Genomic DNA, 6,000 nt, shown 5'->3' with positions numbered 1-6,000 from the left:
CTAGGAGCACCGCTTCTGGGTGAGCATTTTTTTCTTTGCTTATGGCCTCATAGAGTTGGTTGAGAGCGGTTTTAGTGCCAGCTTCGTTTTGTGGTGGTAAATAGACGGCTACGAATAATACAATGATAATTATTTTGCTAGATAGTGTGGTCTACAGCTTATCATAAGGTACTCTACCTCAGGCGAGCAATACCTCCAGACTTCTTTAATATTACACATCGCGCACCAGCTGTTATTGACAAAAAGACACACCCCCACCCCTCGTTTTATCAGAGGTAGCGTCTCTGTTCTGCCAGTGCATGGAAAATCACGCTAGCTCTAAATTGTCCGTATCTTCGTTCAGCCATGTCTCGGTGAAACATAAGATGTTACAGTTTTTAATGTCCCGTTGGTAGGATAATCTTAATCATAGGTCATCAATTTTATTTTCCAGTGATTGCACGTTAGCCAGAAGAATGGAAGGGAGTGGGAGTTTACACACTCGCCTCCGGATTCTCAGAAGGATGCCCGACGTGTATTAAAGTAGTAAAAAGTTAAGTATTTGGTCCCATATTCATAGCACACAATGGCTACATCAAACTTGTGACTCTAAAAATTTGTTGGATGCATTTGCTGTTTGTTTTTGGTTGTTTTTCAGATTATTTTGTGCCCAGTAGAACGTAATGGTCAATAATGAATGATACAATACATGATTTACCATTCATTTCTATTGGGCACAAAATAATCTGAAACCAGTGGAGTCTGCTGAGGGGACGACGGCTCATAGTAATGTCTGGAACAGAGCGAATGGAAATGACACAACACATGGAAACCATATGTTTGATGTATTTGATACCATTCCAGTAATTCGGCCCCAGCCATTACCACAAGCCCGTCCTCATCAATTAAGGTGCCACCAACCTCCTGTGGCTGAATCACAACCAAAACAAATAGCAAATGCATCCAATACATTTGTGGAGTCACACACTTGATGTAATCATGTGGGACCAAAAACATTTGACCGCTTGAATTTGTACCAATTCTACTTGAATTTGTACTAATCCTTTGAGGGGTCATAGTCATTATATCATTTCAAATCTAAAGTGCTGCAGTAAAGAGCCAAAGCAACAACAAACTTGTCATTATCCCAATACATTTGGAGCTCACTGTATGTGCATCGGTGATGACGATGTTAGATGTGTCTGTTTTTAATGAGGAGAACCCCCGCCAGGCCCTCACTGTGGCAGCAGAGCCATTACATAACTGGTTAATTATACCAGCTGATGAAAACCACGGTCTAATTTTATCTTGGCGCGTCATCCAACCAGTCTCCAAAAAGAGATCCAGCTAGTTGTAAGTGGCTGTAAGTAGATGCATACTGGTCCTGATCCTGGACATCTATGTTGCCCCTGGATGCTGTTCTTGGGTTAATTTAGCATTTCCCCATTAATGGTTAAGGTTAGGATTTTTGAAAAGCAAGCTGATCCTAGATCTGTACCTAGGGAAACATCTATGTAACTTCTATGGAGCTCTATGTACATTAGGCGAAGGTATATATTGAAGATTATTTCCTATAAGATGTATTGGGCAAACTCTTTAGGAGCTTCGCAGAGAAAATATACTCTCGCACTGCTTGAACCTCAGGATGGCTCGTGTTTGTATATGTGCTGTTCCTTCTTGTGTGTTACGTGGTTAATGCTTGTGTGTTACATGTCCCCTGGAATCGGGGCCCGTATCCACAAAGCGTCTCAGAGCAGGAGTGCGGATCTAGGATCAGGTCCCCACCTGTCAATATATTCATTACCATCTAAAAGGCTAAAGCGATCCTAGATCAGCACTCCTACTCTGATAGACTTTGTGGCTACGGGCCCTGGTCACCACCCAGTGCTTTAGATAGAGTGTGGTGTTATATTGAGTCCTGTCAGCACATCTTGTTCTTTAAGATGGACAATAAACACGTCTGATGTTTGACTTAAACAAGAATGGGCACGGCGACAACATGACCTACATTTTAGTCATTTAGCAGATGCTCTTATCCAGAGCGATTTTTCTGGAGCAATTAGGGTTAAGTGCTTTGCTCAAGGGCACAATAACCGATTTTTTGGGGGGGGATTGTGACATCCTGACATCTTGTGCGTGTGTGGTTTCATCTTGCGTGTGTATGTGTGCAGGTGAGTGTGCTCGTTGTAGGTAAGGGGTAACGTTTTCCACCTTTCCTGCCAAAGCCTCACATACAGAAGCCAGGCCAGGCCCTGCTGCTGGCTCTGTCTACAAAGTGAAGTGACATGGTTGCTTTATTTTCAAAGCTGCCACTCCGATGGTGAAGCCTAAACACTCAGACATCCTTTGACAGATACCCATCCCACCAAAACCCTGCCTAGCACATCCTGTTCTCATTCCCATCCCCTCAACTCCCGACCGAGCTCATCCACAGATGAGAAACCCACATGGCCAAAGAGCTAATCTCTGCTCACACAATGATTACCACACTCCATGTGATTATTTTCGCTAGCTGCGTGAACACACACAGGCCACACTCTCGCAGGCCACACATACATACGCACTGTGGTCCACTTCCTGACACACACACAGTGACAGGCCACACATACACAAACTGTGGTCCACTCCCTGACTCGACTGTTCTCTCTCCAGTCGATGAGCTCAGGCCTCAGCTCAGCCCCTTCAAGGTGTGGCACCCACTGCCTAGTTCGTTGTGTGTAATACTCCTGGTGACTCATAAAGACTGGATGGGTGATGATGATTTAGAAGTGATTTGTAGCCAGGGGCTGACAACATCCTTTTCTTTGACCAGACTGAATTATTTAAACAAGGCGTGCTATAAACAACTGGTCATTCCTTTTTTCCTTTCATGTCTACGGGCAGAAAGGAGAGCGGTCGATAGGACCACACATGTGCAACTGGTCAGACCCGATTGATCGACACTGAGAGTGAGGGTCCAGACTCGCTCACGATCCGAGTCGTACCACACTTCTGTTTCGATACTGTAGATGACAGCTGGTGCAGTCAAAGACAATGACATGTTTACACCATATGCAGGTTTGAATTATTTATCGACTTTTGACGCAATCCATTAGTGTGGCTGTGCAACTTCACCTATCTTATTGCCAACACATCAGTGAACCTCTCAAGAAAGGGAGAAAGCGAGGAGGCATTTGAAAGGGTGTAGTCAGAGAGGAACAGGCGACGTGAGAGGGTTTACTCCACCCAAAGATAAGACCACGAAGTGAGGAATTTTTGTTTGGAGGTCAATGAGAGAATGTCAAATTTTGTCAACAAAAAATTGAATTGCTAATTTGCTACGTGAGGCTTATTCAATCGAATAGAAGTTTCATATTGCTTAGGTTGTTACGAATGTGCTGATATAAGTGGACGTATTTTGGCAACTTAAAAAAACACGGGTATCTGCCCTCTCATTGGCTAGAATGGTCCCACCTGATCTTGCCTACTCCCACCTTCCTTCCATCAAAGACAATACAGTGCTTCCATCTTTGAGGACATGTATTACCATTGTTAGAGCGGTCACTCTACTATCTTGTCAATATAATAGATACTCTTAGGGTGTAGAAGGACACCTTGGTGTCAGTCCGCTGGCGCTGGCAGTGCCATCATCTGTCGGTTCCCTGTGATCAAAGTGAAAGCGGCCCTGCCGGTACCCTCCACAGGGCTCCTCTGTGACAGCTTGGCCCCTGGTTGGCCCCTCTCAAAGCGTGTTGGCACTGCCCGACAGCATTGGCACTGTCCAGGCCCGGGCCCCCTCCATCCTGCCGTCTCATTGGCCAGCCCGCAGGGAGCAGACAGGAGACGGCCTGCTGCAGCCAAGCTCCAGACTGACCATCTGGGTCTCCTTCTCTGTTTTTTTTTCTCTCTCTCTCAATTCCAGCTGACTCTTGCTCTTCACTTCTCTTTTCCCATTTTCCAAGATTTGCATTCACTTTGTCCTCTCTTTTTCCCTCTTTTTCCATCTCTCTCTCCATCTCTCTCTTCATTCCTCTTTCTAGCCATAGCTTTGTAATGTGATATTTAACTGTTTGTCAATTCAGCATTTCAAGCTTCTGTCATAGAATAAACAGTAGTGTGGAGATCATTTAAATTTATAGTTTACTGTGGTGTCCATTGTTAATGATAATAAAGTAGTTAACCGTCTCCTCTGTCTACACTACTGGCTTAAAATCCTACTGTTCCTCGATAGATTCGGAGTTCATTGACAATTTTGAGAACTTCTGGAAGAGGCCCCAGTTTCACAAGAGGAATGGCTTGCATCCAAATAGGAGAGAGGCAAGAGTTCTCTCGGCGAACAATGAGGACGTTCTGTCTGGATGTTCTGGTTCTCACATAGACCTGGCTCAATGGTTTGATCATGGATAAAGACATTGAAATAGCTGATTACAACATCTTCAGGTGTGATAGACTGAAAAAAGGGGGGAGGGGTGGCTATATATGTGAAATTGACTCTCGTGGCATCATTTTGTCTAAGTGTCACTATCCCCAAAAGGTTTGAGTGTTTGGTTATAGATGTGGCCTTATGCCAAAACATGCATATGTTTGTAGTGGAGATTTACTGCCGCCCTGCTGCACTGGAAGAGGGTGTTGGTACTATTTCTGTATTTAAAACTTTTCCGTAATCTGAATTATACTGAACAAAAATAAAAACACAACATGTAAAGTGTTGGTTTCATGTTTCATGAGCTGAAATAAAAGATCCCAGAAACTTTCCATACTCACAAAAAAACAACATATATATATTTTAGAAAATATGGCAGTTTGCTGATGTCAACATTGTGAACAGAGTGCCCCAATGGTGCAGGGGGGGGGGTGTTATTGTATGGGCAGGCATAAGCTACGGACAATGAACACAATTGCATTTTATTGATGACAATTTCAATGCACAGAGATACCGTGATGAGATCCTGAGGCCCATTCATCCGCCGCCATTACCTCCTGTTTCAGCATGATAATGCATGGCCCCATGTCGCAAGGATCTGTACACAATTCATGGAAGCGGAAAATATCCCCGTTTTTCTATCTCCTTCTTCCATGGCCTTCACCAGACATGTCACCCGTTGAGCATGTTTGGGATCATTTTTGATCGATGTGTACAACAGAGTGTTTCAGCAGTTTCACACAGCCATTGAAGAGGAGTGGGGACAACATTCCACAGGCCACAAGCAACAGCTTGATCTTTGAAATTGTTGCATGTTGCATTTATATTTCTTTGGGGAGATTTTAACCTGGATTAGTTTATTGAATAAAATATTTGTATCGACTTTAATCTGACTCAACTAATATCCAAACCTACATGGATTAATGTAAGAAACCCAACAAACTCCTCCCTGATTGATTTTTTCTAATGACATCAGTGATCGCTATCCCATTGCATGTATTAGAGATACAAAACAGAAAAACATTGATTCTTGTATTAATATATATATATATATATATATATATATATATATATATATATATATACACACAGTGCCTTGCGAAAGTATTCGGCCCCCTTGAACTTTGCGACCTTTTGCCACATTTCAGGCTTCAAACATAAAGGTATAAAACTGTATTTTTTTGTGAAGAATCAACAACAAGTGGGACACAATCATGAAGTGGAACGACATTTATTGGATATTTAAAACTGAAAAATTGGGCGTGCAAAATTATTCAGCCCCCTTAACACTTTGTAGCGCCACCTTTTGCTGTGATTACAGCTGTAAGTCGCTTGGGGTATGTCTCTATCAGTTTTGCACATCGAGAGACTGAATTTTTTTCCCATTCCTCCTTGCAAAACAGCTCGAGCTCAGTGAGGTTGGATGGAGAGCATTTGTGAACAGCAGTTTTCAGTTCTTTCCACAGATTCTCGTTTGGATTCAGGTCTGGACTTTGACTTGGCCATTCTAACACCTGGATATGTTTATTTTTGAACCATTCCATTGTAGATTTTTCTTTATGTTTTGGATCATTGTCTTGTTGGAAGACAAATCTCCGTCCCAGTCTCAGGTCTTTTGC

This window comes from Oncorhynchus kisutch, linkage group LG1, assembly GCF_002021735.2.
Source record: "Oncorhynchus kisutch isolate 150728-3 linkage group LG1, Okis_V2, whole genome shotgun sequence".
Taxonomy (NCBI): domain Eukaryota; kingdom Metazoa; phylum Chordata; class Actinopteri; order Salmoniformes; family Salmonidae; genus Oncorhynchus; species Oncorhynchus kisutch.
This window is presented reverse-complemented; position numbering follows the sequence as displayed.